Source organism: Grus americana, chromosome 4, assembly GCF_028858705.1.
Source record: "Grus americana isolate bGruAme1 chromosome 4, bGruAme1.mat, whole genome shotgun sequence".
Lineage (NCBI taxonomy): Eukaryota > Metazoa > Chordata > Aves > Gruiformes > Gruidae > Grus > Grus americana.
The window spans coordinates 79,454,925-79,468,205 of record NC_072855.1 but is presented as its reverse complement, the minus strand read 5'-3'; the positions used below and the strand labels follow the sequence as shown (position 1 = coordinate 79,468,205).

Here is a 13,281-nt window from a genome sequence, read left to right as displayed (position 1 = left end):
CAGAAACGTCTCGCTTCTCCCCAGGAGAGCGGGCGAGAGCCAGGATCTGGCTGAAAACCCACTCGCCCTGTGCAGCAGCAGCGGCACAGACCGAGTCCAGCAGCCCCGGGCTGGGGACGGGGCTGGCACCACCCCAGTGCCAGTGGGGTCTGGGCTGGACCCCGACAGCACCCGCTCCCACCTCCCCAAACGCCCCTCGCAGCCATGGCCCCCCGGTCCCACCACCCAGCTCCCCTCGGCCACCGCCTCGGGGCTCTCACCTCACCGGGCACGTCCTCCCCGCTGGTGTCCCCCAGCGCTCGCTGCCTCGGGGCCGTGCTCCTCACCCAGGCACAGGGATGAGCCTTCCCCCCGCGTCGGCACAGCCATGCGGCATCGCCAGTGCCACCAACGCCTCCCAGGGACCGGCATCACCGGGACGGCCATCGCTGCTCCTCCCTGGCCAGGCCGGCTTCACCAACGGGGCTGCAGGAGCTGGTGCGGGTCCCTGAAGCGGCCTCTGCTCCAACTGCAGCGCATTTTGAGCTGAAAAAGAAGTTTTTGGGTAAAACCACAGCTTCAAACAGAGCTCAAAGCCACCCCAAGACCCTGCCATGGGAGCACCCTAACGCTGCCAGCTCCAGTGCTTGGGCATCTGCCTGCGAGGATGACTCTGGGCAGGGCTGAAGGGCTGAACCCCAGTGGAAACCAGTTCCCCCTGGTGCGAGCCCTCCCCGGCTCCGGCAGAGCCAGCGCCATCCCAGAGGTGTTTGTCCCGCCGGCAGCCCGTGCCGACCGAGGGGAGAGGCTGTGACACAAAGTACAGAATTACAGGAGTCAGTAGTTATTCACATGCATGGGGCGTCCCAGCCAAATTGGGGCACCCCAAACGGGGTTCTTGCACCCTTCAAACGTTCAGGTCCAACACGTTGACTAAGCACTGGCACCCACACTACCCATCACTGACCACAGAAAAACTCGGCAAAGCAACTCCGTTTCTGCAGCGTTCTTGCTGCTGCTCTGTTGATCCAGACGCCGTGGGAGTCCGTCTTGCCGGAGTCGCTTCTCTGTGCTGCCAGCCGACGCCGGGAGGGTTTCAAAGGCGTGTCAGAGGGGCTGGGTCCAGCCTTACCTCGGATGCTCAGGGACGTTCTTTGTCCTTCAGGGACAGCTCTGGGCTTCCACGAAGCAAAGTCCTTTGTGCGGGGTCAGGCACATGGGCAGGAAGGGCTCGGAGAGGCACAGGGGACAATAAAACACTCCGTTATCTGGGGGAGGGGGGAAGAAAAGCGTGGTAAAAATCAAGGCACAAATACAAATAACTGCTGTGTAAAATGGAAACTTTAACCTTGACTCCTGATTTTAAACTTTCCACCTTAACCGTAACCCATGGCTAGCAAGCACACACAGGGCACTGGTAAAGAGCGGCTTAAACATAGCAGCTAATAAACTGCCTTAAGCAAAAGGAAACCAAAATGCATTTGATGAGACCCCTCAGAAACTCCCATGGAAAGGCTGTTCCTGTCAGGGTGACCTGAAGAACCGCTGCAGCAGTTCTGGGCCCAGCCCTGCTGCCCCCAGCAGCCCAGGGGACCTGACCCCCCCCTGCCCCCCCCAGCTGCAGCTCTTGGGGTTTTGAAGGAAGAACACAAGCCGTTCTCCAAAGTAACTGCCGACTCCCAGAGCTGAGAACCAGAAGACATTGTGGACAAACCCAGGCAAGAGAAGACAGGTGGAGCCCATCCCAGTGCCTCCAGCTGGGGGGGGGCTCTCCTCCTGCCTCCTGTTACCCTGGTCAGGGCAGTGACCAGCATCTCTGCTTCCCCTCCTTGGGGCACCCCAGGGAATCCCGACAGTCCATCGGCCTCCAGTCCGGAGGTCAGATGCCGAGACCGTGCCCTGGTGTCCAGGGAACGCCCCGCGTGTGCAGCCCAAAGCACCCTGGCCTGGCCGGGGCTGGAAACGGGCGCAGCCCAGAGCAGTCAAGAGAAAACGTCCCACTTGGGGATCTCGGCAAATCCAGCAGCACTTGTGTTACACGGGGACCATAAAACTGCACCACAAGTACATTACCTCTACCAAAAGAGACCTCAGACACGGCTCCCTGCATTGCTGCACAGCCTGCACCCACCCGCCAGCCCTCACGGCAAGGCAGCACCTGCCGTTATGGCCCAAAGCCCCCCGTCCCCTCAGCCCGCACAGGGGGGGATGCCCATCTCCCGGCCGCTTTGGTCCCTGTGGGGACAACCAAAGGCAGCAGCTTTGGGAACAACAAAAGCAGCAGCGGTGCCCAACAGCCTGCCCCGAGAGCCGGGGGTGTGGGTGAAGGTTGGTGTCACAAACCTGGGTCACAGCCTGAAAAGCAGAGGTGCGGCAAACGGGTTTGTCTTGCTGATACGCAGCGTGGAGGGCCCCGTGCCCCAAAGGGGGGCAGGACCTGCCGCCCGCCCCACGGACGAGTTGCTACCAACCCCCAAAACTGCAGTACCGTCCTGGGACGGATGTCACGTCCCCCTGTGCGGCTCGGGGAGCCCAGCAGAACACAGACCGGTGCCAACGGGCAGGCGTAGCGTCTCTCGTGCCGACGTAGGACGGGCGAAGGGCGAGCAGTGCCCCCACACGCGTCACGCCTCGCCCATGGGAGCACCCCGGCTGTACAACCTGTAACACAAGAGGCCCGGAGGAGCAGAGCATCAGCAGAGGGAACTCCTGGGTCACCCCAGCAGGCACAGCCGGCACCAGGAGCAGGGCCAGGCACCCTGCAGCCCGGGAAGCTCCCCGCTACCCAGAGCGGCAGCCGGGACGAGAAGCGGGGCGCAAGCCCCCCTCCACCCCCACGGGGGTGTTGGCAGGGGACGGTCCCCCCCAGCCCCCCCCGGCCTCGCACCCAGGTCGCTCCCGCCGCACCCTCCCCCAAGGCGGCAGCTGTGCAGGGGGACCCCGCACCCCGGCTGAGCCCCACGGGGCTGCTCCGGGACAGAGCCGCCCCCTCCTGCCGCCCCCACAGCCCAGCCGGGCCCCGACACCCCCCACGCCCCAACCCGGGGGGGGGGGCACAACCACCCCCAACCCCGGGCACCCCCTCACAGCCCGCCCGGCCCGGACACCCCCTCCCCGAGCCACGACCGGGCCCCACCCCCCCCCCCCAGCCCCGGCCTGGGGTTCGCCCGGGTACGGCGGGGCCCGCAGGTCACCCGGAGACGGGCCCCGAGGGCCCGGGCACGGCAGGGACCCCCGCCCCGCCCGCCGGGAGCCCCCTCGGCACTCCGGGCCTCCTCCATGGCACTCCGGGAACCCCTCGCCGGTCAGGGACCCCCCACGGCCCTCAGGGACCCCTCACGGCCCTCAGGGACCCCCCACCGCTCTCAGGGACCCCTCACACCACTCAGGGACCCTCCACGCTCGCCAGGACTCCCCCTACGCCACTCGAAACCTCCCCACAGCACTCAGGGACCCCCCCCGGCCCTCAGGGACCCCCCAACCCCACTCGGGGACCCCCCACTCCCCTCAGCCCCCCCGGTACCTGCAGCCGCCGCCCCGTGCCGCGCGCAGCTCCCGCGCCAGGCGGAGGCGCCCCCTGGCGGCGGCGAGCGGTACTGCGCCCCGGGGCCTCTTGAAGCCTCGGGGTTCGCACGCACCTGCCCCGGCGGGGGCGGCCCCGTCCGCGACGACCAATCGGCGGTGCCGTCGCCTCCGGGCAACAGCCAATGGCGAGGCGGGGCGGGAGCAGTGCCCGCCGGCGGTGGCGCCGCCTAGCGGACGAGCAGCGCCCCCACGAGCAGCGCGCGCCCCGGCCCTGCGCACGTGTGTGCGCGAGCAACGCACATGCACACTCAGACACGTGCACACGCACACTCACGCGCAGACACACACACACTCATGCACACACACATGCACACACATGCACAGAGGCACACACACACACACACACACGTACACAGACGCGCACCAATGCATCAATGCACACATGCACACACACGCGCGGCAATGCACCAATGCACACGCGCACCAATGCACCAATGCACACGCGCACACCCCCAGCACGTCCAGCCAAGCAGGGACAGCCAATTTTTTTCGCGGCAGGAATCCCCACGTCAGAGGGTTTCTCCCTCGCACGGCCCAGGCGGGGCTGTGACACGCCCCACGCCGCAGCCCGGGTGTGCGACGACCTCCACAACCCTCGTCCGAGCGTGGGACTGGGGCTGCCGTCCCTCTGCAGCACCCGCAGGGCTGGGGACGGGGCGGGCCTCTGGCACAGCCGGGCACGTTCCCGCCCTGTCCGTCCGTCCGTCCCCACGGGCGGCGTTTCGGATGAGCCCTTTGAACGCCAAGCGCCGCCGGTCGCGTCGAGGGACGGGAGGCGACTCGAGCGGCAAACGGCTCGCGGGCCGAGCCCGTCCCTCGTTCTCCTGCTACCGCGAGGGGACAAACCCGAGACGGACCTCGCCGCGCGCTCGGACCTGGAGACCCGGCTCGCCGAGAGCGCCGTGCGCGGGGACCCCGCGCGCGCGAGAGCACCCGTACCGCACGCGCGAGAGCACCCGTACCACGCGCGCGCCGCTCGCCGCCGTCCCCGCCGCGCGTCCCCACCGAGAAGCCCCCGGGCGTGTCCCCGCGGGAGAGGCCGCTCCCGCCCGGCCCTTGGCTCCCGAGGATGCCGACGGCCTCGCCGTCCCGAGTGCCCCAGCAGGTCCCCGTCGCCCCGACGGCCTCAGCTGGGGCCCCGGCGCCCGCCCCCCCCGCCCCATTGGCCCCAGCTCTGTATTTCAGCTCCGGCCGGGGGGGCTGCTGTTTCCTTGGGGCTGGGGCTGTGCTGGGAGCTCTCTCGTGCCTCGCGAGCTGGGACGGGCTCGTTGCCGTCTGCGTTTGCTGCTGCTGGCGTGGTGTTACGGGGCTGCCTTTGCCTCCTGCCTCGGTACTGGGGGGCTCTGCCTGGCTCTGGGCGGGCTCTGGTTCCCTGCTGCCCCGAGGTGCGAGTTTGTTTGTCCTCCAGATTCACGGAGCTCTGTCTGCGGTACCTGAGGTGGTGGCAGCGTGGGGGTGAACGTTCTGGTGGTGTCACTTCTGCTGCTGGTTTGAGCAAGGCTGGGGCACGTTCTGGTTCCAGCACGCCTGTAACGCTGCCTTAGCGCTTACCCCCCGAGACCCTCGGGCTGGTGCCAGCATTGTGGCAGAGCTCCTGGCCCTCCTGATCTCTGGCCTAGGGCCTAGGCTCTGGTCTAGGCTCTATTTAAGCCTAGCCCAGGTCCAAGGGCAGGTTTGGTGCCGCGTACCCCTGGAGCGGGACCGTGGGGAGCCCCTGCGCGCAGGGATGCTTTTTCCAGGTAAAAAGCACAGGGGCTTCTGGTGATGCCACACATCTGCAAGCCCCCCTTGCACGCTGATTAAATTAGTGCCAGGGCGTGCAAGGCTGCAGTACTGACCCGTTCTTGGATTGGGGGGGTGGCAGTGGCTGCCTCAGACCTAAATGGCTCCGTGGTTCAAAGGCTGGGGGGACACACACGCACCCCCCCCACACCCCCAGCAAGGACCCTGGCTGTGACGGGGGAAGCAGCCGTGTTGCTGCTGGCCGTGCCGATGGAAACGGGCTCCGGGCTCTCACCAAGAGCAGGCTGGGGCTGCGCCGAGCACCCCCGTGGGAGAGGGGCGAGAGGAGAGGGTTGGGGAACTTGCTCTTACCTGGGTGGCCCCAGGAACGGCTGTCCCCTTACAAGGGCTGCAATCCTGTTTGAAGGGTTGCTTGTCAAGAGGTGCTAATTAACGCAGTTGCCCTGCTGAGCGTGGGTAATTTGCATGCCGGGAGTGGGAGCTGTGGCTGTTGGTGTGGCCAAGTGGAGAGGCTTGGAGAGGTGAGGGGGAAGCCAACCCCCTGGGGGCTGGCAGAGGTCCCTCGAGGAGCAACGAGGAGATGGGGAGAAGCTGCAAGTTAATTGAGCTGGGCAAGGGGCTTCCACAGCATTGCTCTACTCATCCTAGGAGCTGTGGTGTGACCTCATCAAGCTGACGCTATGACAACTGACCCTGACCTTGCAGTCCCTCGCTAGGTGAGGGTGTCTGTCCTGCCCTTGCCCCTGAAGAAAGAGGGGGACTGTCTGCAGGGGCTGAGGGACCTCAGGGGTCAAGGTGGGATGAGTCTCAAGGTCATGGCCAACAGGACACCGGTGCCTTGAGCCAGTGACCTGCGGAACACCCTCACCGCCTGCAGACTGGAGGGACTTCAAGTGCAGGGGGTGAGAGTTGCATTAGTTAGGTGGACGTTGAACAGTTGGTAGGGGCTGTTGCCAGCGTTTGATACGCTAATAGACACCTCTCCTGGTTTCAAGGCATTTAATTCCATAATGATAGGTGGCTTTAGACTAAAATCACTTGCCACATGGCATTAAAATCTGAGGACAAGGGTTTTTTGAGAACTTTGGCCTCACCCCGTCCTTGTAGCATGACTGGATCTCAAACCTGTTGACTAATTCTAGCTTTCTGACATGGTACATGAAAGGCGCCAGGAGCACTGCATTGCCGGGAAAGCCCTGTTCTGCCTTGGAAGGAAAACATCAACCCTGCCTTTGGAAGGGAAGAGTTGCTGTACTCTTTGTTTTCAACTGTCACTGAAACTGAAGCCTAAAATCCTCAGGTTTGTGGTGATGGAGACCTTGGAGTGCAGGTGCAAACCAGAATAAACCTTTTCGGAGCTGGAACAGGCACGCATGGATAACTTGCGGTAGGTGCATGCAATGGTAGCTCCTGGTAGCTGCCCTCACAGAGGTCTTGGAGTGGTGGTGACCTGCTGACATGATGCTTCATGCCAACCAGGGCCAAAAGGGATCCTCGGGACAGAGGAGATGACAGCTTACCATGCCACCAGAACTGCTGGGTCCCTCCACGTCGCTGGTGCTGCCTGCCGCTCTCCCCTTCACCCCCGACGGGACGCAGCGTGCCTGGAAAACCGCGGGAAAAGGGGGCGCGGGTGAGTATGTGGGGAACAGCTGGTCTTGGGACAGAACAGCACCTCAAACTCGACAGCTTCAACCCCCCAGGCTATTGAGAGGTAACGTCTCAGTACGACAGGAGTCTGTAAAACTCTGATAGAGGCACCTATCGACGTTTTCCAGGTGAGTGGTGTTAATTGCTCAGTGCTTAATGAAAATCGAGTCGCTGAGGCAGTAAATGGGAATTCCAAAGTCCTAAATGGATTCAAACGATCAGAGCAACTCATGGAACCATTCGTCTTGTTGCACGTCCTCTTTCCCGCCTGACCCCGGGGGCGCTCCGACAGGCCGAGCCAACGGTGCCCGTGTGGGAGCCGGGCTTCTCGCGCTGCTCCGGCTCTGCCCCGGGGTTTGCCGGTCAGGCAGCGCCGGCTCTGCGGCCACCTGGAGCAGCAGGGCGAGGATGGGTGGGAAAGGGGGCTAACCTGCCTCATCCTTTACTTAGGATGCTGGTTCCCCCCCCGCCCCCCCAGCGTTATCCCATCCCAAAGAATGGGACGCTGCCCTGCTTCCTCGCAGGACACGGAGCGGGTCGGTTTGCTGCATCCCTTGGCACCTCGCAGGGGACAAAGCTAACGCGTCTGTGCTCCTGGGCTGAGTTCGGCTCACGGACTCCGCAGCGGTTACAGGATCCTCTGTGCCCCCTGTTTTGGGGGTGTCGGGGGTACAAGCTCCCCGCTGACAGCGCCTGCTTCTCTCTTCCTGGGGACCGAGCTTGCGACGATGGGCTCCTAAAGGTCTGGTGGGGTTTTTTTGGCCAATTTTCTTCTCCACTGTCACTATCTCATGGCTGCCCCACCTTCCAGCTTCTACCTAAGCTATGATTACACTTGCTTCCTCCTCCTACCTGCTCCCCTAATTGCTCTGTTCACTTCCAATACTCCAAATGACGCGGCTGTCATCGCCGCGCGAGTGCTCCGACAGGGAGGGACTCCTCTGCAGAGCGATATCCTGCACGTACCGCCAGCGCCTTCACCTTCGTGCCTGCCACCCAGCCGGTACCGAGGGGCCGGGGATGGTAAAACATCAGCTGCCGTGCTGGGGGGGGGGGGCAGTTTAGGAGGCTCGTCACCCGTTAGTGGGGATTTTAGTGGTGCAGCAAGCCTGGCCGTGGTCACTTTGCCGTTCCTCTAGCTTGGGCTGGTCTGAGCTTTTTCACTGGAGAGCTTCTCCAGCTCCGATGATGTTCAGTGGGGTCCCTGGCCGCTTTCCCACGGTGGGTGGGAAGCTGCTGCTTACACAGGGCTTCTCAGGAGAACTTGTTAAGTAGTTTAACCCTAATGAAAGCTTCTCAAGGGGGGGCCTTGTTTTCCCTCCTGAATTCAAGTCCTGTGTTAAACTGGACAAATCCCAAGGCAAGGTTCGAGGGGGAAGCAGAGGGCACCACGAACGTCGTGCTCAGTGCCCGGCTCACCGGAGCGGTGGACACATTGGATCAGCCAACGTCAGCGAAGGAGAGAAGCTGACAGGTTTGCTGGCTTCCTTTCAAAACCCTGCTCATGCTGCTCTTGCTGTATTAGCTTTTTTTTTTTTTGTTTCTCTACAGTGCTTGCTTTGAGGTTTTACCGCTCAGCCGCCCAGACCCACCTCGTTTAATGAGAAACTCCTCGCTTCTCTGCTGGGCGCGCGTCTGAAGAGCAAAAGGCAGGATGGAGCGAGCACGCTCGGCGTTCTGCACGGCTCTGCCGCGTTCAGCGCTCATCCCTTTCCTGCAGCGAGCCCAGTGCTCTCCTGGCAGCGCTAGACGATGCAGCGGGGTGAACCCTCCGGAGGGAAGATACCCCAAGCATTAACGTCTTCGAACGCGTCCCAGGCGCCAGGTAAATTGCACAGACACAAAAGGGCGTTTCGCCAAGCCCCCTTGTGTTTTCGGTATAACACTACGGCAAGAGGGGGGCGCGTTCGGAAACCTTGGCACGGGGCACGGAGCTTGGGATGAGCTCCGGCTTAGCCTCGGTAGGAGTTACAATAGCTTCCTGTTGGGTATTGTGCAGCCTCTAAAGAGAAGATGGTGTTATAACTTTATTTCAGGCAACAGCTGGCTGAGGTTTTTAGCTAAAATTCGAACCAGCCTGCGACACATCGAACAGAGAGGTTTTAGATTTGGAAGCATAAAGGTGGACTCGGCGTTGAGCTAAAGGAGCGTAGCGACAAGCACGAAGGAAGCAGCCTAAACTCGTGGAGAATTACAGCTTACGTCTGTTGTGTTACAGCTATCACCTATAAAACCGATGCAGAAAACATTTTGTCTGTGTTTCTTTGCTACCACGGCGCTGGGTAACTTCCTTTTTGCCGTGTGACCACGGGCTGGCGCAGCTCCGGCTCAAAGCACCGTTGCCGTACCCGTTCCTGCTGTCGGTCCCCGTTCTCCTGGCGCCCTGCGGCTTCACGGCCGATAAAAAGGCAAAACGAGCACCTGATGGGGTTCCACCCTGCACTCAGCTATTTGCCAAATGGGATAATCTGGATTTTTGAATGTTTCTGGGCCACTTCTAGGAGTCAAGCATGTGCTTCAAAGGATAAAATTCACATGGTGGCAGCTGAAGGTCAGCTCATGGCCGAGGGCAGAAAACACTTAGCTACGGCAGGGTTTTGCGCTGGTAAAAACCCTCCTGGTTTTCGTGCGGCTTTCCCTTCACCGCTCCTTTCTCCTAGCTGAAAGCCTACCCTTTCCATGTGACACTCAGTGCTTATTCCGAGATGAGACGCTCTGGGGCGCTTCGTATAAAATGTCATAGAAATTCTGAAGGATGAAAAAGTAGATAAAATACTCGAAGAGTAACTTCTACTCCTTCGCTTCATAAATACCCTCAGGGTTTGTACTTTGCGGTTTGAGTCTTGTAGTAGCCGTACCGAACGCTTCTCCCGATTGAGGAAAGGGACAGTAAGTGCCAAACGAAGTTAAACCGTACCTTAACCCGGCTCCCAAGCAGCCGATGACGCCGCCGTGCGATCCCGCCGTGCGGGGGGGGGAAAACAGACTGTCCTACCCAGGGCACGGCTCCGGGCGAGCTCCGCGTTGCGAGCGGCGGCTTCTGCGCGTCTGCCTGGCGCGTGTTGGAACCCGGGACGGGGCGTTGGGCTCCGGCCGGAGCCTCGCGGCTCCTCTGGAAGGGAAAGCCAAGGTGAGCCCCGCTTGCCGTGAACTGCGGACGTGCGTCCTTCCCGTCTGACCCCTTGGTGCGTATGATGCTATGATCAAGTATTTCTGATGCTTACAGCGAAACGGGCGAGTGCATTGCTGCATTTCACCTTTTTTTTTTTTTTTTTTTTTTTAGATTGACTGAGCCCTTATTTTACAATATTTCCCCACAGGTCGTACGGTTGAGCCCTCCCATCTTTCCTGTGACTTCCTACAGACTTCCTGCGCTTGCTCCAAACCCGCGCTGAATTAAATCAACCGGAACTTGACGCAACAAGTGACACGAGCCCCGCGTACCGGCCAGCGCGGAGGTACGTCGTGCCTTCCGTGAGCTACCCGTCCTGCTCAGGTGCCCCTCGGTGCCCACTCCACATCTTTGGCCGTGGTGCTGCCACGCAGTCGGCGGTTCCCCGACTCTTTCCCGCCTCGCTGCGCGGTGCACCCTTCTTGACAAGCATTTTGGCTTTAAGCTGGTTTCCAGAGGCAATGGTCTCTTGCCACCCGCGTGCCTGGCTGGCACGGGGACCGCTTTCCCCGCCGCTGCTTCCTCCAGAACCGTCCCTTCTCCTCAAGGAAGGACCTCGCAACCACCTCCCCCTTCTCATGCCGCTTTACAGAGCCTGCTTAATCCTTAAAAACAGCCGCCAATAGCGCTTCCTCGGTCGGGGCTGTTCACCGTTCATCTTTTAACTTTTTTTTTTTTTTTTTTTTAGGCAACAAAAATTTGTTTGCCTTGGTCAATAGCTTTTTCTGCTCCCCTGAGGCGTAGGGTAACCCACGCATTTGTCTCTCCCGTATTTCCAAGACGCTTCCGGAACGAGGTGCCGCTATTTTTGCCAGCCCTCAGTGCTGAGTTTTGCAAGCGGGATTTTCTAACTTTCCAGCAGACCAGCGATGGTGTCATTGTCCGAGGTCTCCAGGAAATCTCTATACTTGCCCCGTTACTGAATACAGAGCTCAGGGCAAGGGAAGAACAAGGTTTTTTAGCACTGACCACGTTAAATCTTCTTTTTCCACAACACCATGCTTCTGTTCTTCACGTCTCTGAAGGTTCCTTATCTCTGTTTCAGCTTCCCAAGCCTCAGAGGATTCTGTGAGGAGATTTGCACCCACATGAAAATCCAGATAACAAAACCGGACGGTTGTGCACAGCTAAGGTGAAGCAGCGTTCGTTGGCTCCAGTGGCTACTAGATTTCCTCCGTGTGGCCACCATAAAAATCGTTGCATTCACTTCATGGTTACCTCGAACTGCTGTTGTAAAAATGAAAAACTGATTTTCCCATCTGCAGTAGCACGAGAATGTCCTGGTTCCGCTGAGAGCCTTTATCGTGTGCATGGGTGCTCTCGCGGGGATTTCAACAGTGCCTGAGCCGCGCGTGATTAAAAAAACCAGGCCGTGGGACGGGGCAGTTTTGCACGGCTAGAAAACTTCTCCCGTTGCTGCTTTGCAGCTTTTCCTCTGGTATATTAACTAAAGGAGGGAGGCTGTGCCCTTATCAGATTACCATGTGGAAGCAAATCACTGTTATTTATCATCTTGGAATAATTTATGCACTGCCTTATTTTTTTTCCCCTTTTCTTAGGTGACTTATGTTTCTGCCTTCTGTACCCCTCTCGATTCTTTAGCACTGGTTTAGCTGAAAACACAAGGCATAGCCTTCATTTTGCTTTCCGGCCGATCCTTTTCCGCTTCAGTATAATAAAAATCCGTGTACCTTTTCCATTGCCTGTAAGCCACGGTGTTTGTAGGGTAAAGCCACTGTGTTTGCTACAGCCGCAAGGTTGCTTTGTCAGAAAAAGGGAGGAAAAGCCAAAGATATGTATAAAAAAAAAAAATAAAATTACAAAGTTATTTCTCCTGCTTTTAGCGTGGTATCACTTGAGTTGTGTTAACGAACAGAGTTGTAAGTGGTGAATTCACTGGAATGCTGCCCTTGCACGGGAACCACTCACCAGGGTTTGTAGCCCTGGAGCCTCCTCTCAGTTCTACCCCGTCCTTGTGAAAAGCCCGTGAATGGCTGCGATGAAATCCGAACCACCGATAGTTCCTTCTCTGCTCTTGCACGCAGGAGCCAAAGAACTTCTCCCGCGGCCCAGCAGGGACCCCCTCAAACCCCCAAACCGCGGAAGGCGAGGAAGGGAAGCCACCTCCATCTCGTGGGCAGGGATGCTTCGTCCCAGCGCCGGTCCTCTCGGTCCTGGGAACGCGGCCTGAGGGCAAAGACGTCTTCCCCGAGCTGGAGCGTCCCGCTTAAAGCATCACCTCTGGGAAGCAAAGGGGTTTGCAAGAGAGTTAGTGTTGGTTTACAATAACGATTTAAAAAAAAAGAATAAGTTTGTGGCTGTCCTATTCGCAGAGAAACGTTGGCGAACGCGAGTTCAGGTGGAACCTTGGAGAAGCCAAACCCAAGGAGCCAAACACAACTTGGGTTCTGTTAGAGGCTGAGAAGGGGCAGAGGGCCTGACTGTTTCCAAACTCCTGGGGCCGGCCGGGTGTAGCGCTCCTCTTCGCAAAAATCTTCAAAGCCGGATGGGGGAGCTACCAGGAGCAGGAGTCTCGCGCTTGCCCTGCGCGGCGCAGAGCCGCCTTTATGCAGGGATTACTCTGGGATCACCCCGTCCCTCGCTTCGCTTGCTCCCAAGGCAGATTAGCGGCACCGTCTTATCCGTTTCTTGCTCTTTCCCTTCCCCTGCGCTAAACCAAGGACGTAATACATTGGCATAAAAATATTTTCAATCATTTTGAAAACAAATAATTGAATAAACCAAAGAAAGATCAAGAAACAGCCTTTCTCCATAAGGACAGCCAAAGAGAACGTACGACTGTTACAGCTAGCTCGTATGTACCGCCTTGGTGCAACACGCACGCAGGCAAGGGAGGACGTTTGCAGCGTGCAAAGGCTGCCTGGTACCTGTGCGAGCGTCCGGGTCGCAGCCCCGACCCCTTTGTGAAGCGCCCGTAGCATCTGGGGCTCTGCCCAAGGGATGCCATGCCGGCCGAACGGGAGGCGGCTGCTCTCCTCTCCTGCGCCTGCAAATGTTGTCTGAGCCGAGGAGAGGATTTCAGGACCGCGCCAGACACTAAAACCAAACCAACCCCCCCACCTAACCCATCTCACTTGAATTCAGGTGCATATAAAGAGAGTTCTGGCCTTCTGGTCCATCTACCTGTAACG

General features: G+C 59.5%; 1 long non-coding RNA gene across 2 annotated transcripts; it reads left to right on the top strand.

Moving 5' to 3' along the window:
* The first annotated feature begins 4,508 nt into the window (after positions 1-4,508).
* LOC129206276 (uncharacterized) lies at positions 4,509-9,305 on the top strand. 2 transcript variants are annotated; one of them, XR_008577078.1, is made up of 4 exons: positions 4,509-6,694; positions 6,787-6,940; positions 8,509-8,782; positions 8,994-9,305. It is a non-coding gene; the product is annotated as an uncharacterized LOC129206276 (long non-coding RNA). The 2 variants fall into 2 exon arrangements; XR_008577077.1 differs by having other exon boundaries at positions 4,509-6,940.
* The last annotated feature ends 3,976 nt before the right edge of the window (positions 9,306-13,281 follow it).